Source organism: Sus scrofa, chromosome 15, assembly GCF_054392235.1.
Source record: "Sus scrofa isolate SSC_HxYL_T2T_F1_AM1 chromosome 15, Sscrofa_HxYL_maternal_Yorkshire_Landrace_v2.0, whole genome shotgun sequence".
In the NCBI taxonomy this organism is placed as follows: domain Eukaryota; kingdom Metazoa; phylum Chordata; class Mammalia; order Artiodactyla; family Suidae; genus Sus; species Sus scrofa.
The window spans coordinates 94959964-94984785 of record NC_139397.1 but is presented as its reverse complement, the minus strand read 5'-3'; the positions used below and the strand labels follow the sequence as shown (position 1 = coordinate 94984785).

The 24822-nt window shown below is 46.2% G+C and overlaps 1 protein-coding gene across 4 annotated transcripts in view; it reads left to right on the top strand.

Moving 5' to 3' along the window:
• Positions 1-2291: 2291 nt before the first annotated feature.
• WIPF1 (WAS/WASL interacting protein family member 1) overlaps positions 2292-24822 on the top strand; it is a 125374-nt gene continuing 102843 nt past the window's right edge. For all 4 annotated transcript variants that reach the window (XR_014829607.1, XM_021074983.2, XM_021074985.2 and 1 more), the window contains exon 1: positions 2292-2434. The gene's annotated coding sequence lies outside the window, so the exon portion shown is untranslated. The remainder of the gene's footprint in view (positions 2435-24822) is intronic.

Here is a 24822-nt window from a genome sequence, read left to right as displayed (position 1 = left end):
ATGTCATACATACATACCATGTTCTGGTAAATTTGTCTTAATTTCTCCCCTCTCAATGTCCTCCTATCTAGCATCCCTTCTCCTTCTTTCTCAAGATCGTCATAACATTTCTAGCCTAGTTTCATCTTCAAGCAGCATTCAAGAAGCCATTTTTTTCTTCATTCATTCACATCAAAATGTCCATGACTATAAAGGTTTAGCAGAATATCCTTCCTGCTACTAACTTCATTCAGTATCTTCATTTTAAGGTACGAGTTGACATCACCCAAGGGAAGAAGGTATCTGTGGTAGGATTTTAGGTTTCGATCTTTTTAAATTAATTTTTTAACTTTTTTGGCTTGAAATTATTTCAAATTTAGAATTAAGTTGTGAAAACAGTAAAAAAAAATAATAAAATAAATAAATAATTTTTTTTCCCAAGTACCCTTCACTCAGCTTCCCCAAATGTTAGCATCTCACAAAACTATAGCTCAATTACTGAAACTAGAAAATTACCACTGATAAAATACGATTCAGGTTTTAACCTTATTGACAGACGTGTTGTTGTCTGAGGAAAGAGAGCCAGGGCACTCTGGACAAATGATCATTGGCTTTATGGGTGATTTAAAACAGGAGACAATTCAGAACACCCTTTATTTTTGGCTTCTGATGATGAAAGTATCAGAAGGAACAAGTATTTTATCTTCCTAATTTTCTTTTGTGTGTACTAATGCAAAATTTACATGGATTTTTGGAAGACATGAGTTCTTATCCCAACCAGTATTTAATCAATTGTTTAAAAGTTGTCAGGAGCTCTACTGGGCTTTGGGGAATTAAAGATAAGTGAAAATTGCTGTTCTACCTGTGTGCTGTTGCTCTGCTCATCTTTAGAGGGATTATCACATTTAATCCTCACAACATTCCTAAAAGGCTAAGTGCTATTGTTATTCCTATTTGACTGAAGCACAAATTGAGGCTTAGAGGGCTGGTAGGAGGCAGCTCCCGGGCTTTTAACTTTCATGACACCTTGTGCTAAATGCTTTGGTTTTTTTTCCAAGTCTGGAATAATACGTTGACATATGCAATGGCTTGTCTTCATTTTATATAAAACATAACATGCATATCACCACGGAAATGGCTGAAAAAGAAAAGCTTACCCAAAGATGGGTTCATTCAGGGACAAAAGTTTGTCATTGAGAAGTTTACCCATGTTACTAAATCTCTTTCCCAGAAGAATTATTGTATCTGTTAAGAGCATGTCAAGGTGCAAAGGTGCACATGGGGGCTGGCCTACAAGCAGACAGCCTAAAGTCAAGGATGAAGGGCCTCTTCAAGCTAGGACATCCATTCTGAAGTGCATGTATTTCCACCTGTCCTGCTTTTATTCGAGGGGATATACAGCCTTGGTATTTTAACATGAATAAACATGAAAACCATTTTAATGGTTTAACATTTTAACCATGTAATATGATTACATGGTTATTATATCGATCACAATTTGTTGTTCTTTTCAAACACATAGATTTTAACATCTGTGTTGTCTTAGTGTGAGCTTGTGCTTGGATCCTGGAGGTGGCCGCTTTCAGAGCTGGTCAGTAACAGCTCCGGCAATGGCGTAGAACCTCAGGTTTCTCCAACTGTTTGCTGCTGGTGCTACCATATTTGAGGATGTGGGTGGCTGATTAGCTACATCCCCACTAGGAGTGGAACTACTCAGAGAATCCTGCTGGTTCTTGGTGGGGGGACTTGCCTTCTTTCCATAAGATGAGCACTGCTGTCCCCACACAGTGGGCAGAGAGAAAGATGCAGGTGGACCTTGGGTCTTTGTGGGTGCCACTCCATTTTAAAATTCATTTTTTTAAGATGAATTTCAATTTAAGGTGTCTCCAAGCCGGACTCTCTGAGGACAGAGAAGGCCGGGAAAAGGCTTTCCCTCTCTTGGGGTTGCGGGGGGTCGGGTACGGGGGTGGTGATGGCGGTGGTGAAGGGACCCCGACAACGGGAAGCTGTGGAGTCTTCGGAGGAAAGGGCCCTGGAGCTGGACACCCCTTCCAGTTCCCACCTCTTTGCAAACCCAGGGGAGGGGAAGGAGCGACACAGGAGCCCCAGCTTCCAATCGCCCCATTGCTGCCACGCTCCTTCGAGGCCCTAGGCCGTGGGGCGCAGAGCCTCAGCTCCAGGCAGCGCGGGCGCGGCGCACAGAGAGGAGGGCGAAGGGCCGGCAGCGGCCTCGCGGCGCGTCCACATGCGGCGGGGCCGCAGGGGGGGGCGGGGGGGGACGGGGAGCCGAGGGGGAGGGTTTACATCCCAGCGAAGTTCCCGGATGGTCGCAGCCTCCCGGCGCTGAGCGCTTTTCCTGCCCGGCCGGCTCAGCCCTACGAACCGGGGAGAAGTTTCCCTAAGAAAAATGCCCGGCGCGCCGCAGGGCCCTGGAGCTGCCCGGAGCCGTTGCACGGTAAGGGACGCGCCGCTGCCGCTGCCAAGGGCGCGACCGGGTTCCGGGGACTCAGGGCAGCGCCCGTGGAGACCCTCTAGGCCCCCAGGGACCCCGAGGAGGGGCTGGGCTGGGCATCTCGGCTCGGCGCCGGGTGGGCGCGGGCGGGGGCCGCGGGGACGTCGGGGCTGCGTCCGCTGCGGGCGGGGTGCGGGCGCGCGGTCTCGGGAGGGGCGGACTCGGGCCCCGCGGCTTGCGCGTCCAGTACCCGCGGGCAGAGAAGGAAGGGGCGGCGGACCGTGAGGGTCCGGACGCGGGCGCCTTCTGGGCTGGGCGCGCCGCTGGGCTCCGCAGATCTCCGGGCCACCCGGGGGGCTCGGCCCGGCTCCCGGCTTAGGTACCCACGGCAGGGGCTTCGCTGCGATGCGCTGGGGCCGCGTCTACCCCACCCATGACAGGCGAATGGAGACTTTAGGGCACCCCGAGGCCAGTTTCTGCCAGGGAGCTGCCTCTGCTTCTTCTCAGGGGAGTTGTGCCCATCCCGCAACGCGGCTTCCCAGACTCGCCTCCCGCCGGGTGCCCCAGGCTGAGCCTCGCGCTGCGGGCAGTGTAGACGCTTGCGTTAGATGTGTGCGGTGACCTTAAAGGACGTCCAGTCCCCGTCAGCTCTTTTCCCCCCAGGGCCTCTCCGGAACTTTCGGAACGGCTTCACTTCAGTCTCACTCCCTCTACTTTTTTCTGTTAACATATTTTTTTTTTCTTCTTTTTTTAAAGTACTGTTAGAGAAAGTTGCAAGCGTAAGAGAAACCAGCTGACCCAATCCGGGCGACCCAAATCTTCAACTCGTGGTTAGACTTTGGACTCCTGGAGCTTAACAAAGGGTGTGTCTGTGAGGAACCGAGCCTGGCCAGGTCCTCTGGTCCTGCTTAATCCCAGAGGAATACATATTCCTTCCTGGGCCACGGGCTGCTGACTTTATCTCAGTTCTCTGGGAAACCTCTCAAGTTGTCAGCAGTGACTGGGTGAACTTGGTCCCATTTTGTGAAAATTGTGTGACACCGTTGTCCCCTGAATAGTCACTGGATTCCACCCCCAATCACTGGCCGAGTGTAGTCCCAGACTTTAGGCGGTGCAGCCGCGGAGCCGCTGGACCGAATCCCACCCTGGGTGGGTTTTCTTTTGCCAGTTTCCCAAGGCAATTCCAAAACAATACTGTAGCTTCATTTTGAGTCGTTGGCATATTTTTCCTCCTCAGAAAAAGCCTTTTTCTGTTAACGGTTAAAATAACTCCAAAGAGTTTTCATTTTCAGTTTTTATGAAATACCCTTGGACTTCTGGAGGTGAGAAAATCAGCATAGGCCATTGGCATTTGCATCTTAATTCCTCTTTACAGTGCTCACAAGACTGCTTTCTCCTCTTGTGTATCTTGACTCATCTGTCATCTTCACAGGGCTGAGTCTCAGGGACCAAATCCCCAGCTACCTGTAGCAGCCCATTACCCGTTGAGTGGAATTGTGCAGACTGGACTTTGCAGTGGTTATTAGACTATTCTAGTAACCTCATCATCTTTTTTGGCTCCCTGAGCAGCACAAAAACTCTTAGGTTTTTGTGATGTAGAGCAAAAAGATTTGTAAGCAAGGTAAGATCAGATGTGGGTTCATTTAGAGACAGTGAGATTATTTCCAGCTGTAGAGATTCATGCCTTTCATTTGTTTGTTCATTTCACCAATTAAGTGTCACTTTCTGGTCCTTTAGGCATATCATGTGTATTGTGCAACTTGAGCCTCACTTATCCAAGAAATGGAGTTGATAACCTTTGCCCTTTCTCCATCTCATCCTGTGAGGATCAAGTGGGATAATGGTGTGTGAAGCAGCAAAAAGCAGCACAGCACAAGGCATTAGAGGGGCACCATGCAGTATGTAGCACCATGACATGAGAGCAATAAAGAGCTAAAGGAGGGGAGTTCCCGTCTCGGCTCTGCAGGAACAAATCCAACTAGTAACCACAAGGTTGCAGGTTCGAGCCCTGGCCTTGCTCAGTGGGTTAAGGATCCTGTGTTGCCGTGAGCTATGGTGTAGGTTGCAGATGGGGCTCTGATCTTGTGTGGCTGTGGCATAGGCCAGAGGCTACAGCTCTGATTCTACTCCTAGCCTGGGATATGCCGTGGGTGTGGCCGTAAAAAGCAAAAGCAAAAAAAAAAAAAAAAAAAAAAAGAAGCTAAAGGAGTGGGACAGGGCTGGTGGAGAGAAAGTGGTATCCCTTTACCTGTTAAACTTACTGTCTCAGTTGCTTTGCTCAGGGATGAGCCTGCTTTTGAGGGGAGTATTCATCCCTGGCTCTATGTCACAGTCTTGGTTATTTCAGGGTGTTCTTAACTATGGATAGGACTTCTACAGTGCACATCAGGAGAACAGAAGGCAAAGTACCTTTTTGGTTGTTGCTGTAGCCCCTTCACTTTAAGCATCTGATATTTAGGACTCTGCCTCCCAGAGCCATCGTCTTCCTGAAGCCTGAGGTCTACCAAATTCCTAATGATTTTCATACAGAGGTCTCTGCCACTGTGACCAACATTCCACAGTGATGCCACAGTGATGCCACAGTGCTGGAAGGTTTGGTAGGCTTATGCCTTGTGAATAACCAGGACCCACATATGTGAATCAGGTCACAGTTGAAATCAAATGAGACACTCATTCTGCCTTGAGGGTCCCTGTTAGGGGTCACCGCTGTGCCTTGTGTTAGGGGTAGAAGGGGACCTAGCTCAGAAGGAGGTGGAGTTTCCCCCTGAATGCTTACCTTCTGGCAAAGATGAGACATGGTTTCGAATAGCAGGAGTGAAGGGCAGAATGTGGTAAATAAGATTTTTTGAAAGTTGCAAATCAAATACAGGGAATGGAGAGGAGAGTGAAATTAATTCCAGCTGGAAGTTCCCGTTGTGGCTCAGCGGTAACAAACCTGACTAGTATCCATCAGGCGTTTTCGATTCCTGGCCCCACTCAGTGGGTTAAGGATCCAGGGTTGCCGTGAGCTGTGGTGTAGGTCGCAGACACGGTTCGTATCCCACGTTGCGGTGGCTGTGGTGTCGCCTGCGCCAGAAATGACTACTGCTCCATTTCTACTCTAGCCTGGGAACTTCCATATGCTGCGGGTGCGGCCCAAAAAAAAAAAGAAAAAGAAAAAATTACTTTCACCTGGAGGGAGTCAGTCCTTCACTCATGCATCTCTCTGACAAGTGTCTGCCCTGTGCCCAGCATGGGAAAATTAATAGGCACACATACATTGTGTTCCAGCTTCTCTGCCCCAATTCAGGACCAGTTCAGGTCCCGCCTTCCTGGGATGGAAGAATACTTCCTTACTCGGCCTCCTGGCCCAGCCCAATGTTTATCAATTGTTCCTCACCTTGTAGAGATTACAGTCAAATCAAAATAATTAGCTGTCTCCTGTATATTTTGGAATAATAAAAACTCGAGGCTCACCCAATTCCCTGCAATACCTCCAGTTAGTTGAATAATGCTTTGCTGTGTAACACACTTTTAACTAGTATTGAAGTCTGCTGGTCCTTAGCCATGGGTGTGACTAGAAGCTTATAAAGGTTTGATTCTGTAAGGATGGGGTGAGGCCCAGGAATCTCCTTCTGAAAGCCCCCACCTGGTGCCAGCATGCTCCTGCTGCTGGAGTTCCCTAAAGGTTAAGGATGGGCCAGGAGGGCGGGCACATTTGACTCCAGTCCCAGCTCTGTTTTTACACATTCTGCCACTTCTCTTTCTTTATCTTTAAAATGAGAGTAAACACCTCTACCTACGGGGTTGTCACAAGGGTCAGATGAAGTTGTGGATGTGGATTGCTGGACAGATTATCTGGGACAGTGCTGCTGCTTGATATTTGTGGGTTATTATTATCAATATTTCATTTTTGTGTTTTTTGTTTTTGGTCTCTTTCAGGGCCACACCCATAGCATATAGAAGTTCCCAGGCTAGGGGTCATATTGGAGCTGTTGCTGCCGGCCTACACCACAGCCACAGCAACGGGGGAATCCAAGCTGCATCTGCGACCTACACCACAGCTCATAGCAACGCCGGATCCTTAACCCACTGAGCGAGGCCAGGGATCGAACCTGCATCCCCATGAATACTGGTTGGGTTTGTTACCACTGAGCCACAGTGGGAACTCCTATTATCAGTGTTAATTTGGACAACACACTGTGTTGGTGTGCTTCTTTCTATAACGAAATAGAAAAAGAGCCTAAGCATAGGATCTGCTTTTTATATACATTAACACAGAATAATCCCTCAGCTGTCTGTAGTTTGTTGAGTGCTTCCCCCTAATCCCTTCGTGTATTAACAGCCAAGGAGGAGGAATGTCACAGAGGAGAATGTCAGTATTGGGGGGCTACCAGCCTGTGATATATGCTTAGCTAATTGAGCTACTCTGCTGAGATGATCAGGGCAGATAAAGGGCAGGAAGATAAAGATGTGCTACTTTCCTGGCCTTTTGGCACCAGGAGGCGTCAGGGTAACATGTTTCATTAGTCACACAGTGGCCGTCGTCCGTGTGGGGTGACCAAGGGGACTGCCTGCCCTGGGCAAAGCTGCTTTGGTCACAGGTAGAGCATCCAGGCCACAGAGTGGGAGTGGCCCTGCTCTTGTGTTCTCTTGTGGCCAGGGGGTCAGGACACGCTGACAGATTCCTGTAGAGCCTGCTCAGCATTTCAGGCTTGGTGAGAAGTCAGAAGTAGTTGACTTTGGAGAATTCTCATCATCGTTCAGCGGAAACAAATCTGACTAGTATCTATGAGGACTTAGGTTCGATTTCTGACCCTGCTTAGTGGGTTAAGGATCCAGCGTTGCCATGAGCTGTGGCATGAGTCGCAGACGTGGCTCAGATCTGGTGTGGCTGTGGCTGTGGTGTGGGCGGGCAGGTAAAGCTCAGATTCGACCTTTAGCCTGTGAACTTCCCTATGCTGCAGGTGCGGCCCTAAAAAGACCAAAAAAAAAAAAAAAAAAAAGTAGTTGACTTTGCTAATACTCAATAACTCAATAAAAGAGGAACATAATGAAAAGAAACAAGAGACACAGTCACTTACAGTTTTTATTAGCTTTGGAGTTCTCGTCATGGCATAGTGGAAACGAATCTGACTAGTATCCATGAGGATGCCCGGTCAATCTCTGGCCTCTCTCATAGGGTCAGGGATCAGCGTTGCTGTGAGCTGTGGTGTATGTCACAGACTCAGCTCAGATCCTGTGTGGCTGTGGCCTAGGCCAGCAGATACAGCTCTGATTTGACCTCTAGCCTGGGAACCTCCATATGCTATGGGATGGCCCTAAAAAGCAAAAAAAAAAAAAAAATTTTTCGTTACCTTAGAAACTTCAGATACACGGTTGTCATGTTTACATGTTATTGTAAAAACATGTTGCTATGATGTTATACAAATACGGTCATCCCACAGTATTCATGGGAGATAGTATCCCAGGACCCCTTCAGATACCAAAACCTTCTGATGTAGAGAGCCACCTGTGTGACATTTTAGCATTGCCTACTAGGGATATATTTTCTTCTCTTCTAATAAATCATCTTTCTAGCATAACTCAATTTCTTCTTTTTAATTTCCTTTTGTTGCTTAATTGTATTAATTTACATGAATCACATTTTCAGAGCTTTGTGATGTGGTCCAAACTTTGCAGAGTCTCCTGTCCCTTCCTCCTTCCCCTCCCTCCCTTCCTTCTTCTCTCCCTCTCTCCCTTCCTTTCTTCCATCGATACTACCATTTACTATGTCATTTAATTGAGTCATTTAATAGTCCCACAACCTCGTGAGGTAGATTCCATTCATATATGTGGAGCCCGAGGCTGAGAGAAGTTAGGCCGCTTGCCCAAGGTCACACAGCTAGTGATAGAGCTCGTATTCAAGCCTGGGCATTCTGATTCCAAACTCTGCCCTTTTTTTTTTTTTTTGTCTTTTTTTTTTTTGTTGTTGTTGTTGTTTTTGTTGTTGTTGTTGTTGCTATTTCTTGGGCCGCTCCTGCGGCATATGGAGGTTCCCAGGCTAGGGGTTGAATCGGAGCTGTAGCCACCGGCCTACGCCAGAGGCACAGCAACGCGGGATCCGAGCCGCGTCTGCAACCTACACCACAGCTCACGGCAACGCCGGATCGTTAACCCACTGAGCAAGGGCAGGCACCGAACCCGCAACCTCATGGTTCCTAGTCGGATTCGTTAACCACTGCGCCACGACGGGAACTCCCAAACTCTGCCCTTTTAACTCTTAATGCTCCCTTCTGCCCTGCTATACACTGCTTCTCATGTTGTGGGCTGCTGCTAAAGGATTCTTTGCCATTCCCATTTGTATGCCTCTGCATTGCCATTTCGTCTCTAGACATTGCCCTTTCTTCACCTGTATGTCGAGTCCTATAGATTCTTCAAATTGGCCACAAATACCTGTTGAGAAGAAAAATAGACTTTGCCAATACACAATACTAGAAGAATACAGCTAAAATAAACTGGTGACATAATCACCTACAAATTTCTCTAGTGGTTTTGATAAACAAGGTTCACATTGTAAAAACATTCTTCTTAAGAAAAGCTGAAACACTCTTCCCTCTGAAAGCTAATTCCTACTTTTCCTTAGTAAATTTGTGTAGCTGCTTATTTGGGTCTCCCCAGTGGCTTGGAATTCACTCTATTCTGTATTGGAGTCATTTGCAAAGGTGTTTTCTCCCTCATGAGATGGTAAGTAAACTCTTCCAAGGCAACAACTTGAGAAAAAAAATTTTTTTTTTATATTCTCTCAGAAATAGTAGGTTCTTGTATAGTAGGTTCACAGTTAATGTTTGTTGAGTGGCAGTTAATTTCTGCACTCAGGTTGTAAGATTTGAGGTGAGTGAATTTTTCATGAAGGTTAAGTAGATCTTAATGGTTTCTGAAGATGCTGAGAAATAAGCTTCATCTTAAGAGTGGTCCTTCGCCATGATTAATGTGTATAATACAACATTACTTTGTATCACATACACACACAATTATCTTTAGATGCTGCTTTATATCTTCCAAATTGAACAGTGACAATGATCCTAATAATAAAGGGGTGGGATTTTGTGTTCTTGTGGGGAAGGTGGGACTTATTAGCATGTAACCTAAGAAGTGACACTTCTTTTTTGTGTGTGTGTGTCTTTTTTTGCCTTTTCTAGGGCCACTCCTGCGGCATATGGAGGTTCCCAGACTAGGGGTCCAATCGGAGCTGTAGCCTCTGGCCTATGCCAGAGCCCTAGCAACTCGGGATCCGAGCCATGTCTGCGACCTACACCCCAGCTCACGGCAATGCCGGATCCTCAGCCCACTGAGCAAGGTCAGGAATCGAACCTGCAACCTTATGTTTCCTAGTCAGATTCGCTAACCACTGAACCACGATGGGAACTCCAACATTTCTTGATCTAAAACCATATCTGCTTCACTTCCATATTAGTGAGGGTTGGGACTCTCCCAGCCATGGATTTTCCATCTTTTTCTTTGAACTGAGAGGCAGTGTCCTGCTTGAGAAAGAGCTTAAACAAAATTGAAGGACACTAGCCTCTCCCTAGACTGCCGTAGATTCCTTGTTTTGGAGGATAAATAATTCTCTTAGGTGAGGTATCTGAAGGAGAAGGATATGGTGAATAAAATGGAAAATTGAGGGCCAAATAGTTTCCTGGACCAGAAGAGTCAAATTTATAGCATAAAATAAAAAGTTAATTTTATGTATTTTCTGTTTTTCTTACATAGGCAATACACATCTATATATGTATATATATATTTACATTATTTAAATATATTTTTCTCTCATAGGCAATACTTGATTACTTTAAGTACTGTGTGTGTGTGTATAATGTGTGCACCTTACCTCATTGTAACAGCTAAACACAGTTTGATTACCTTCCTCCTACTGTCCCTCCTCCACCCTGGGTATTTGAGACTGTGTTATATGGATATTGTCTGCATTTTGCCTGCCTGGTTTTTTCAGTCTATCTTTGACATATTGCTACTCTGTTTTTGTTTTTGCTTTTTTTTGTCTTTTTAGGGCTGCACCTGCGGCATATGGAGGTTCCCAGACTAGGGGTTCAATCAGAGCTGTTGCCACTGACCTGCACCACAGGCACTCAGGATCCGAGCTGCATCTTCGACCTACACTGCGGCTCATGGCAATGCTGGATCCTTAACCCACTGAGTGAGGCCAGGGATCAAACCCACATCCTCATGGATATGAGTCGGGTTCATTAACCACCGCCCCACAACAGGAACTCTGATACTCTGTTCTCAACAGCTGCATAGCATTCTGCTGCCGGGATGGCTACGTATGCCCATTCAGTGACCATTATCTCACCTGTTAAGGGTGTCGTGCAATGATACCCAGACACCTAGTCCACTGAGTCACATTCAGTGACAACATCAGTATAATCATTTCGTTGGCATACACAGACCAAATAGACAGTTGGTGGAATTTCTTGCCTCTTAACCACTTATGTGTCACTGAGCCCATTTCTGAAATTTCCCAAGCATTTTCTACAGACGTATGCAGGAAATTAGGTCTATTGACTGAAGAATTTAGGCCTGGGAGAGACCAGGAAAGAAACCTGGCCACATCTTAGCATGATGCACACCTTAGAGTAAATGTATCTTAGAGTGGTGCAATTTTGAAGTGTTGAACCTATTATCAAATACTTCAGGAAACTCTGAGATTGTTCCTCCCCTAGGCAGAACAGATTTTGAAAGTAGAGAACCTTCAGACCTTGGAGAAGCTCTTGAGAAAACATGTACCCTAGCTATTTTTTTTTTTTTTCAAAAAATGTAAACAGTGAGATCAGTGTCTCAACCACAATAGTCGTGTGTTATGGGGATGGATCTTTAAATAGTGGAGACAGTCAGATCAGCCTGAGATAAGAAAAAACTGGGCTGTCCTTGAACAGGCTCAAATCCCGTAAGCAGCACATGTGTGTGCTGGAGGGAGGGACTTTCAGGAAGGACCATGGTGATGGATTGGGGGTGGGGGTGGGGAGGGAGAAGAAGAGAAGACTAACCAGTTATCTCTCCCAGGCTCCAGAAGGCCGGGGTAGAGACACTGAGATGAGTCTTCAGATGGTACTGAAATTTCTAATTCAATTTTTGAGGGCCTAGAAAAAAGGCAAAGTAGATGAAGTCTTTTTGTAAATCTTTTTCAAAAGTAGTAATATACTTTAACAGTGCCCGTTCTTATCTATCGGGGCTAGAATTTGATTGTGTGGGTGGTTTTAAGAAATAACCCAGAGCATCAGTTTAAATAATCTCAAGTTTTTGTGAGCAAAATTCCACACTGTTCTTTTTCCTAGAGTTTTAGCACTGTTTAAAAACAAAAACAAAAACACTTCATATGTTGTTTGAGACAAATTCAGAAATTAGATCTTTGTTAAAATTAGGGATTATCTTGTGTGATTCTTTACAAGGTGGTTGGAGGTAGAACCTCAGGCATAAACATTGTAATCCCTCCCACCTTAATCTTCCGTCTTTGATGAGGAACTGGGAGAAGAAAAAGAGAAAATAAAATGTTAGTTGGTTAAAGGACTGTGCCCAGGGTTTTATGTTATTATTTTAACCATAACATTCCTTTCTGTACAGAATTTGTATATACATCATCTCTAATGTGATGAAACATGTCCCTTTGAGCTAGAAGAGGCTTTTGTTAATCACCAGGGCAGGTGTTCAATCTTTGTAATGGTCTTTGAGTTCTTGTTTTTGCCGAAAATACGACTCTATCACTTTTTAAAAATTAGAGTTTTTACCTTGTTGAGATTACAAAAATATTATGTGCTTGATATAAATAAGGCAAAAAAGAAAGAAGCATATAAAGAAAAAGTGATTTTTTTCTCCCTCTCTCTCAAATCTAACCACTTGGTAATTAATATCATCAGTTTGGGATGCACTTTCTTTTCTCTTTGCGTGTAAAACTATATGCAGTTGTGTACATATGCATATCATTTTTCTACTAAGAATAGAAACATGTACACGTTAGGCTACATGATTTTTGAATTGTGATGTAATTGACATATACCATTGTGTAAGTTTAAGGTATACAATGTGTGGACTTGATACACTCATAATGTTGTAATACCACCAAAGGTTAGCTGACACTTCCATCGTGTCACATAATTATCATTTCTTCTTAGTGTTAAGAGCTTTTAAGATCTAGTCTTTCAACTTTCAAGTATATAAAATAATATTGTTAACTCTAATCACAATACTGTGCATTAGAGCCCTAGAACTTACTTATCTTCTAACTGAAAGTTTGTGTCCTTTGACCAGCATCTTCCCGAGTCTCTTATTCCCCCTACTCCCGCTACCAGCCTCTGGTAACCACCATTCTACTCTGTTTCTACAGGCTCGAGTTTGACTGTTTTAAATTTCCGCATATAAGTGAGATCATAGAGTATTTGCCTTTTTCTAACTGACTTCACTTAGAAAAATAAATCTTTTTCTGACTTATTTCAGCTTAGCAGGGATGCCCTCAAGATCTATCCATGTTGTTACAAATGGGAGGATTTCTTTCTTTTGGTTGAATAATATTCCATTTTGTGTGTGTGTGTGTGTGTGTGTGTGTGTGTGTGTGTGTTGATTTCTTTATCCATTCATTCACCGATGGACATGTAGGTTGTTTCCTTATCTTGGCCATTGTAAATAATGCTACAATAAACATGAGGGTGAAGTTATCTTTTTGATATCCACAAGATTTTGTAAACATACAAAATGTCATAAACACTCTCTCCAAATTTATTATTTATTTTAAATTAAAAAAATTTTTTTAAAATTTTTTGTCTTTTTAGGGCTGCACCCATGCCATATGGAGGTTCCCAGGCTAGGGGTCGAGTCAGAGCTGCAGCCACTGGCTTATACCACAGCCACAGCAACATGGATCTGAGCCACGTCTGCAACCTACACCACAGCTCACGGCAACACCAGATCCTTAACCCACTGAGTGAGGCCGGGGATCGAACCTCATCCTCATGGATGATAGTCAAATTAATTTCTGCTGAGCCATGACAGGAACTCTTCTCTCCAAATTTAAAAAACTCATTTATATTATGGCTGATTAGTACTCCATAATTTAACCATTCAGATTGTTTCAAGTTTTGTTTCACTACCAAATGCTTCTCAGAACATCCATGTGTTCAGAACATACAGAAGCTTTGAATTCTGTCTGTGAGAGTCTCTAAAGTGGTATTACTTTCCAAAACTTGTAATTCACAGTCCTACTAAAACTATTTGAAAATATCTGTTTCCCCACATCCTTGCCAGCGTAATTCATTTTAGCAGTATAAACTTTCTAATCTCTTTTTCCTGTTTTGTTTCAAATGATTTCTTTAGGGAGCACTTGTCGCTCCTTTACTTTACATAAAAATCCATTCATTTGAATTATTCATGCCCTGTCTTTTCCTTAATTTTCTAATGTGCATGTGGTTTGTCTTCTAGAACTGGAAAGGAAAAACTTGGGTCTAAGCTCACTGAGCTTAATTGTGGTATTGAAATGAAACAAAACACTTGATAGCTACTTATAACAAAGTAAATACAGACCTTTTGATTCCAATGTTCTCTTAATGAAAGCACATTATGTAAGAAGTTGTAAATGTTTTAACAGGAAAAATAGAAACTCAGATGCAACGATGGGGAATATTAAAGTAGTCCTAAGCTTGCACAGCTAACTGGGTTTCCTTCTTGAATCCTAACGTCTAAAGACACATGTTCTCTGAGAGCATTAGTTATAAGTTATGCTGAATTACATCAAGAGGAAAAAGTGAATCACAGCAGATAGGAATTTAGACCTGGAGTGTGGTTGAAAGCCCCTGCCCGCGTCGCTCCAGCTTGTTTTTCTGGGAGGTGAGACTAGATTCCACTGCTCCTGTCCTTGAAGTTGCTGAGTTCATTATAAAATTATTTGTATATAACTCCAGCAGTACATTGGCTGATCAGAAACAGCTGTACAACTGGATCTGTTTATACGGACAGAATAACCAAATCAATGCGCAAAATGTCTTGTATTCGGGTAGGTTGGGCCGGCATTGTGTAGCCCAGCGTAAGAACCGTGCTTTGTAAGTAACCTGACACAGATGGCGAAAAGATTGTGTCCGGGCAGCAGACGTTGGAACTGAAAATTTCGAAACTCTGTGAGTCCTTGATATTTGCCATAATAAAGTGTTGCTCTATTTTTAATGGGAGTGTTTTGAGGGCCAGGAAGCTCCATAAAGGGACATCCTGTTTAAGACAGGACGCATCCGCGTTGGACCCTCCCAGGGCCGGGCCTCCTGAATGAGGCCGAGTTATCCAGATCAGTGTTCCCTGAAAGATAAGTCTGTACATTCTGCCAAACTGCCGGGGCTGGAACAAGCCAAGGGCCTCCTGCTGGGAAAAGGCCCCAGACTAGACTGACATGTCTGACTGAAGGGAGCCAGGCTCACTCATGGAGAAACACAAGGTAACTCTCAAGACTGAGGCGCAAGTCCTGGCATAAGGTAGCCAGAGGAATTCCTCAGAATGCATGTTCTCGTGCAGAACCCAAGGTCCTCGGGAGCTGAGTTCATAGGATGTAGCCTTGTCCATATGGTTCTCATTAGTCAGTCTCTTTTTTTGTTTGTGTTTGGCTGTGCCCATGGCATGAGGAAGTTCCTGGGCCAGGGATCGAATCTGTACCACAGCAATAACCCGAGCCACAGCAGGAACAACGCAGTCCTTAACCACTAGGCCATCAGGAAAGTCCTCTCACAGTCAGTCTTGATGGAGCCTCCAGTGCAGAAATATGGGAGGTCTGATGAGAACAGGGAAATCTCTAGACTCTGAGTTTCCAGTGATGGCCTAGTCCTGCAGCACCCTGACTCTCCATGACTCAAAAACAAAGGTCAGTTTTTTTTCTTTCTTTCCTTCTTTTTTCTTTTTTCTTTTTTGGGGGGTCTTTTTAGGGCTGCACCTGCAGCACATGGAAGTTCCCACGCTAAGGGTTGAATCGGAGCTGCAGCTGCTGGCCTACACCACAGACACAGCAACACCAGATCCGTACCATGTCTACAGCCTACACCACAGCTCACAGCAATGTTGGTTCCTTCACCCACTAATCAAGGCCAAGGATTGAACCTGCATCCTCATGGATATTAGTTGGATTCTTTACCTGCTGAACCACAATGGGAACTCCCAAAGGTCATTTCAAGATCAGAAATCCATTGGCCCCCAATCAGCCAGAGTCCTAAGACTGGACTAAGTTTTGGGTGCCTGCTGGCCTTGGTAGGAGCTGCTTTAGGTTTTAGCCAGAGAGTGGCATAGTGAGGGAGAGCTGTGCCCAGGGAGAACTGGGCACGTACCGTTGGTTTGGCATTGGGATTTACAAACATTCATCTTCTTGGGCTCCTCCTATGCTGTTGTCTGAGGGTGCATGTCCCCTCTGTCCTACCTTCACTTTCTGGCTCTTGCTCTTGATTCTGGATGTCCATCAGTCCTCAGAGATAGGCTTTTGAAAATCAAGTCACTTCCAGTTAAGACCTGATACCAACTAGCTTATTTATTTTATTCCTTTTACACCAAATCTGCTGCTAAATGTAGAATGGTAAGAGTTCCCTGTGGCACAGTGGGTTGGGGATCTGGCGTTGTCACTGCTGCAGCTTGGATCTCAGCTATGGCTCAGGTTCAGTCCCTGGCCTGGGAACTTCTGCATACCATGGGCATAGCCAAAAAAAAAAGGTAGAATGATAATGTGAAAAGATCCGTAAGAGCGGGAGACTGAGTTTACCACTTGTATTATAATCCCAGCTTTGTTGCCTAGTGGCCATATGCCCTTGACAACAATAAAACACTGTGAAAAAATAGAGTAAGGGGAATCCGTAAGGATGGAGCAGAGATTGAAGCTCAGATGTCTGTGATGCCTGTGACGGGACAGACCCAGCGTCTCCAGATAAGGTGCCATCTAAACAGTGCGGTTTTGAGTATTTTAACTCATCAGTTAGAAATGTGATAAGTCTGAAATGTTACTTTGCCTGTTTTTGACTAAGTCTTTGGTAAATAAGGGAGAGAAATAGATGTCTATCGCATTTCTCATTTAGCTAAAATTGTGTGGCTATATTATGTGTAATATATGAAAATTGAATCATAGTTCAACCAACTTGAGTTCTTCACTTCTACTTGAATCTCACTGTGTACTTGAAAAAAAGACCGTCAGATATTATCCTGAGATTTTCTTATAATGTTATTTGGGGGAATGGGATGTGAGCCAGGTGAGTCTAGGAATGCCTGACAGGTCTTGTTTTATTTACACCTGGTAAGAATCACACTAGCTCACTATGTGCCTACACACATCCATTATATTCACCCTTCATCTGTATACTGCACACATGGTCACAACTTTAAAACCACATGTTCTTACATACCACACACAGGTGCTTGTGTGTGTGCGCGTGCGCACGCGCGCGTGTGTGTGCACACACACACATACATGCACATGTATGTCATTGGCTTACGCCTTTTAAAGAATGCTTCAGATAGGAATACCCACTGTGGCTTAGTGGTAACGAACCTGACTAGTATCCATGAGGACACAGGTTCGATCCCCAGTCCTGCTCAGTGGGTTAAGGATCTGGCATTGCCATGAGCTCTAGTGTAGGTCGCAGACACAGCTTGGATCCTGTGTTGCTGTGGCAGTGGTGTAGGCTGGCGGCTATAGCTCCAATTTGATGCCTAGTCTGGGAATTTCCATATGCTGTGAGTGTGGCTCTAAAAAGACCCCCCCCCCAAAAAAAAATAAATAAAAAGAAGAATGCTTCAGATAGAACCAGGAAGTACCAATTCTAAATGTTGCTACTGGCTCAGTGGGTTAAGAATCTGGTGTTGTCATGGCTGTGGCATGGGTTTGATCCCTGGCCAAAGAACTTCTGCATGTTGTGGGTAGGGCCAAAACATGTTTTTAGGAAAACACATGTTTTGCTGAATTTTGTATACATGTGCCCTTTGCAGCTTCTTCTTAGAAGGCAGAGGTCATTGCTCATGAACATGCCCTTCGTAAAGTCTCAGACCAAACACCACACAGGGGACTGCATGTGCTTGCTTTGGAGGGTGTTCGCTGCAATGGTGGGGCTTCCCGGAGGTGGAGAAAAACACCCACATGGGGCTTTGCCCTGGGAGTTCTGCAGTGACCGATGCTTGGTGGTTGTGACCGTTGCTGGTCGAGTCTCTTGTTTGTGTGTCTTACTCCCGGCCTGAGAAACAACACATCACTGTTTTGGCTCAGAGGCAGACCATCTTGGATGGCATCCAAGAAACTGTGCACTGCTTTGCTTCTCAAGATTGGTGCTAACATTACAGGGTCTCCAGTTGTGCGTGGAAAGATTTTGGACCAACACACTGGTGAATGGTGCCCCCTGTGGACTTTCTGCTTTACCAAGTGGTTTGACAACCAGGGAAGCTGAACCTTACGACTGATGCCCAAGGGAGCCCAACCCTCCTTTGTAGATAAGATTGTGACTAAATGGTGCTTTCTGAGTTCCAGCCAGAGGCCCAGGAGAGGATGGAGCCCCTAGTAGGAACTTCCCCTTGGTCCCCTTCTGCTCTGGCCCCAGCAGCACAGAAGAAGAGATGAAAACGGAGGAGGTTCCTAGCGGCAGAGAGAGCATAGAGGTTAAGTGACAGCAGGGAAGGAGTCTGGCAGTCCAGAGCTACAAGGAATGTCTCAGCAGTGGGAGTGAAGAGACGAGAGTCCTCCGTGGGGGCAAGAAGCTCCTCATCCTAAGGAGGCTGCTAGGTGGGGGCCCCAGAAGTGCAGGGCGATGTGGGAAGCTGAGCTAAGCTGTGGTCTGCCCTTAGAAAGAAGTCATGAGGAAACAGTAATAAGAGGATGGCCCCCCCTTCTCGTGCTTCCTCACAGGAGTCAGGACGGAATTCTTTCCTCTTCCGATTTCTAGGAAGTATGTTTAGACAGGTAGTAATAATCATAGCATCTGATAACACAGCTAGTAGTCTGCACCAGTTCTGAGTGCTCTGAATTAACTCACTGAATCCCTGTAACACGCCGATGAGGCAGGCGCGGTGACCTTTATTTTATGGATGAGGAATTTGAGGTGAGTCAACTTGTGCACGTTCACAGAGCCAACTTGGAAGAGGCCAGGTTCAGTCCAGGCCATGAGGTGTTCTGAACCACAGCGCCCCCAGCCTGTTTTATAGGGAACATTCATAAAGGACCTTGGTGGCCCCAGCTTTCTTCATGCAGATGGTTGACCGCTGATACAGCGTTCTGGGGAAGTAACCTGGACTTCCTGTTTCTCGGCATACCTCTGGGTTCATGTCACCAACTCATTGCAAAAAGGACAGGCAGAAAAAATGAAGACCAACAGCTGAGCTATCGGCAGAAGGGCCTGTTCTTGGTATGGCGTTTGGGGTCTTGCATTAACTTCACTCTGAATCGCCCACTGTAACACCTAACATCCATCCCAGCCATACATTTTAAATGACCCCTAAGATATCAGGAGTCTCTGATGAGGAGGAAGATCTTCCTAGAGTGTCACTGTTGCTGCCTGGTGTCATTAACTGGTGACACATTATGTTCTCAAGAGTAAATGAATGGCAGAGTTCCTGTCATGGTGCAGGGGAAACAAATCTGACTAGGAACTATGAGGTTGTGGGTTTGATTCCTGGCCTTGCTCAGTGGGTTAAGGACCGGCCGTTGCTGTGAGCTGTGGTGTAGGTCGCAGATGCAGCTCGGAGCTGGTGTTGCTATGACTGTGGTATAGGCCAGCAGCTGTAGCTCCAGTTAGACCCCTCGCCTGGGAACCTCCATATACTGTGGGTGCAGCCCTAAAAAGCAAAAAAAAAAAAAAAGGCATTCAGCCAGTGGGGAAAGAGTATAATATTTAACTATAAAATATAGAACCGGAGTTCCCTTGTGGCTGAGCGGGTTAAGGATCCATTGTTATCACTGATGGCTCAGCTTACTGCTATGGTGCGGGTTTGATCCCTGGACCCGAGAACGTCCATCTGCTGTGGGAGCAACCCCCCCCCCCCAAAAATAATAATAATAAATTTTTTAAAATGTAGAACCTCTCATAAAATCCCAGATGTTGGACCTGGGAAGCCAAGCAAAGTCGAAGACCATTTTGCCTAACCTCCCATTAGAAACAGAACCCCAGAGAAGTTAGATGACTTTCCCAAGGCCAATGGCCAGTTAGTAACAGAATTAAGATAAGAACGCAGGCCTGCTGAGTTCCAGGCCAGTTCTCTTTCCCTTGCCCAAGATTGCATGAAATATTCTGTAGATGATTTTCTTACTGATTTACAGGTGAGATGTAGACTGGTCTGTTTCTTCGTGGGGCAGGACCAAGGTTAACATCACCTTAAAGATGTGAAGGGTTCAGCTGGACACCTCCTTGGGGTGCAGCACGCAGGAAACCCAGGTGAGGACAAGGCAGGGCAGGATTCCAGCAGCACTTGCTCCCGGGAAAGTGCAGAGCTGAGCCTCTGCCTTCGAGGCCGTCCCCGGGACCCTCTGCTCAAGTCAGTTGTTTTGGAGGTAAGAGAATCAGACTGACTCAGTTTATAGCAGAGTTCAGTGAGGAACCTGAGGGAGAGGAGGAAAGAATCACTTCCTATCCACGAAGAAAACTGGTTCTTTAAACCCTGCTGCCGTCAGGCAGCCGGGCCTCAGCCAAGCTGCAACCATATTGGCCTTGGGGCCCCGGGGGCCTGCACGCCCCAGGGCTCTTGCTCTGCGGCTGGGATGGAGAACATCCAGCCCTTCCTGGAAGAGGCTCAGGCTGCCTTCAGAGGCCTGCCCGGGGAGCTCTCTGCACCAGCAACCTGGTCAGCCCTGCCCCTGTCTGCCACCTGAACCACAGGGCTCCACAGACATTTTTGTGGATGAGGACATCTAACTACAGGTCACCTTTGTACCTGCAGAGCCATGACCTGGGGATCCCCACAGGCAAGAGGAATGGAGAGGAAGTCAGATAAAGACAGAAACTCAGGCCTCTGGGCTATACTGCCTCAAAATAAGCCCAGAAGGGGCTGTGAGATAAAATTGCCAGGCCGATGTCAGCCCTGGTCTGTGCGATCCCACCTGTAGCAAGAGCATCTGAGGGGAATTAAGGGACCTTCTCCACAGCCCCTGCAGAGACCTGGACCACCAATCCCCAAAGCCCCTCCTTGTGGACCACCAAGGGGCGGGGCTGCTTTACTCCATCCCTCTGCTTAGGCCCTGTGGGGTTCTCAGCCCCCAGGGTGATCTCTCCTTTTTTCTGGCCATCTTTCAAGCCCAGAGAAGGACACAATAGGAAAGCTCTCCAGAGAGCAGGAGGTAAAACAAAACCCACTCTGTCCTCAAGCCCAGTCTGATCTGGGAAGGTTTTCTCAGGGAGGTGTGCTGCTCATAGCCCCATGGGGCCTTTCTGACCTTAAATCCATGTGTCGCTGTTCTTGGTCAGAAGGCAGCAGGATCTCCGTGTTTTTCTCATGTCACCCAGAACACTTCTAGAATTAAGAAACCAACGGCAGAGCTAGGATTCAAATTTAGATGGTTCTGGAGTTCTCTGGTGGCCTAATGGTTAGGGATCTGGCATTGTCACTGCTGTGGCACAGGTTGAATCCCTGGCCTGGGAACAACTTCTTCAAAACCCAAACAGCAACAACAACAACAACAACAAACACCCCATGGAATTTAGAAGATTCTGATGTCCAGGTCTGTGGTCTCCGTGCCTTGCGCTTGGTTAGAATGACAGTTTGGGTGACATGTCCTGCCTTTGAGTCTGCTGTGCCAGCAGCAGCCAGGCTCCTCTCCCGTTTCCTGGGCACCTGCAGGCTGCTGCCTCATTGCTGCTCCTTCCCTGCTTAAGCCCAGAAGGGGCAGAAAGTGGCTTCCCGCCTGCCCTCCCTCTGCTGTGGACCAGCCCCGGCAGGTGCCCGCGGGTCCCACCTTCTCCTGAACTTACTGTCCCATTTCCAGTGGAAACTGATGAACTCTCATGAAACCAGCAATGGCCTGCCTGCCAGAAGGAACTAGAGGGCAGGGCGTGCTGTAACTACCCCTGTTACGCAAGTCAGCCAAGCAAGTTCTTCCTTTTTTCCCCCCCATGAGGTACCTCATTGGGGGCCAAGGCAGGAGAGCTACACAAAAAACTCCGTCCTCATACAGAGGCCATGGGCAGTCACCTTGCACTGTGCAGATTCTGGGGTCTGGAACTACACTTGGTTTAGGGTTCAAAAAAAAAAAAAAAAAAAGCAGCAGCAGCATGCTCAGAGTGCCCTGTTCTTTGAATGTCAGATGTGAGGGGGAGGCGGCATCTGGCCAGTATTTGAAAAGGAATCTCTCTATGCACAGTGAGTACTCCATATAAAGAAGCATGATCTAAACCAGTGTTTTGAAACCTTTTTTGACCACGAGTTACAGTAAAAAAAATGCATTCTTCTTTGAGATCCAGTACAGATACGGCTATAATGGAAACAAAAGTTTTATAAAACAATTCCCATCCTTACCAAATGCAGTACATTTTTATTTTATATATGTATATATATATATGTATATTTTTTTGGGGGGTGGGTGATACACCCACAGAATGCGGAAGTTCCCAAGCCAGGAATCAAACCCAGAGTACTACAGTGATAATGCCAGATCCTTAACCCACTGTGCTCCAAGAGAACTCCTTTTATATGTACATGTATATATTTTAAAAAGTGGCAGCTCAGGAGTTCCCATTGTGACTCAGTGGGTTAAGAACCCGACTAGTATCCATGAGGACACAGGTTTGATCCTTGGCCTTGCTCAGTGGGTTAAGGATCCGGAGTTGCCATGAGCTTCGGTGTAGGTCACAGACCCGGCTCAAATCTGACATTGCTGTGGCTGTGGTGTAGGCTGGCGGCTGCAGCTCTGATTCGACTCCTGGTCCGGAACTTTCATATCCCATAGGTGTGGCCCTAACAAAAAAAAATAAAATAAAAATTGGCAGCTCATCGCAACCCATTAAATTGATTTGACTGCCAAAGACTAGGCAGCAGTCTGCAGATTGACAAATCCTGATTTAAACAGAAATGTGTCAGGCATGTAGAAAACCAATTCTCATTGTGGCTCCGGCAGACCTCTGCAGCAGGTGGTATGGGAACATGGGCTTTGTGGTGTCCTCGAAGAGGCTTTCCTCCATCTTCCAGTCGCTAGAAGGTGGTGAGGTAGTGATGGAGATGAAAGATGATGGAAGGGAGGAGAGGAGATGGTTGTTGGAGGGAGAGGAGGCTGAGTTTTAATTCTGCTTATCCAGGAAATATTAAGTGACTCCAATGCATTGAGCTGCCACAAATAAGCCAGAGCTCCTTTCATAGTGCAAGGTGCTCACACTCACAGTCCAGGGAGTGTGCACGCACCACCATCCAACACGGTATAGGGTGAATTGGAAGCATAAACAGGATGACAGAGGGCAGCTGAAGCTGCTCCATTCTGAGTTCCCTAAAAGGAAGAGCTATGTGATAGGGCAGGGTACCTTCCCTGTTACATCCCTAGTTCTGTGTCTCACATATTCAGTAAATGTTTTTTGAAAGACCGCATTATCTGACTAACACTTGCATGACTAGTAGTAATCCTGATTATCTGTGGTAGTTTTTGTTTGTTTGTTTGTTTCTATAGCCACACCTGCGACATATGGAAGTTCCTAGACCAAGGGTTGAATCAGACCCACAGCTGCTGGCCTGCATCTGAGCTGCATCTGCGGCCTATGCCACAGCTTGTGGCAGTGCCGGATCCTTAACCCACTGAGCAAGGCCAGGGATTAAGCGTTCATCCTCAGGTTCTTAACCCACTGAGCCACAGCAGGAACTCCTATGATAGTGTTAATAAAACACTATTTTTTGAAGAGCACTTTAATACACTTGATTCATAATGCAGCATAAGAAGGGACAGATAAGAAAGACCCCCAAAAAGTTAGGGTTGAAGAGCAGAACTGCTAAACCCTGCCTGGACCTCAGGTCCTCTGAATAGCAAGCCTTGAACAAGGTGAGGATTGTCTGCCCTGACTTGTAGGTGTAGGTGACTTGGAGGTGGGCCTGGGGACAAGTTGTTCTGGCTTTTCACTTGGAGGTGAGAAGTCGGAGTGGCGAGGGGCGAGCTGCCACCGGCAGAGCAGGAAACACAGGCAGAAGTGCCTTCTGACTTTCCAACCCTGAGTATCTGAAACTCTGCTGACCCACTTGGATCAGGCAGTTCAAGCTACTGGGATTCAGGTTTAAATCACCCAAGGTTCTGGGTGTAGATTTCTGGAGAGAGGACGGTCCTTACAGATGACTGTCTGTCAGATCCTAGATGGAGTCTTTGTTTCAAGTTTTGGACAACCCAGCACTCATGGAGCATTGAGGCTGGGTAGTGGTCAGGGGCCGTGGAGCCCCTGGCGTGGGTCCCACTGCAGAGTGAGAGGAGCTCCTTGGTGCCCTCTGAACAGAGTTTCTTGTAAGTGTCCAGCCCTAAGTGCCGGCCTTCAGCACCTAGCTAGGCCTATGGGTCCAGACCCCAACCTGCCATCCTGCTGCTATGCCGACTCAGCTAGAGGGCCTTCTTTTGAGCAGTTGTGGGGTGAAGGGTAGAGGGGTGGGGAGTAGGCAGGGGTATAAAGAGAGGAGAGGGAAAGACGTGAGACCTGAGAAAAATACTCGAATAGGATGGTTTCCGTCCAAATGAAGTCACTTCACTTGAAGAGCTTGGACTAAGGAGACAGCCGCTGAACGTGGACAGATTTAACCTCAGAATGATCGCTGTCCATTTTATACATTCATTCAAGTTTTACATGGCTCAAACCCAGAGAAAGTAGCTGGGGATGACCCAGAACTGAGATCCGGCCCCAAAAAAGAGGTAGCCCTTTGGCTCTGGAGCTCGCGTGTGGGTGTTGGGACATGGATGTGTGAGGGGCTTCACAGGCTGGCAGGACCAGCTAGCAGACTCTGTTTAATAACTTGCCTAGTTCCTTACACCTATATAAGATAAAAAAAAACCTCCTTGGATGAGACCAGATCCAAATGCAAGAGAGCATGCAGAATAAAAAAGGCAGTCAGGGAACCCCAGGTTCTAACTCCAGCTCTGTCCCTGTCTGTGTGACCTTGGGCCTCAGTGTCCTCATCGATAAATTGGGGAGGTTGGAGATGCCCCCCGATCTTCATCTCAAACACTCCTGGACTCTGCAGCCTGAGAACCATTTTCTGGCAGGAAAGAAAGGCTGCCCAGAGCTTCCTCCTCAGGCAGCCAATGAGTACATTCTTTCCTGTGCCCACATATGGAAGCAATTTCTAAATTATCCAAGGCACTTGTGTCGCTGAGCTCAACCAAAACAAAGGAGCTCAGTGGTGGAAAGTGGAAAAAGAGAAAAAAAACCCGTGTGCGTTTTCTTACCTACATGCACTTTTCCCATCTGGAATCTCCCATGCGG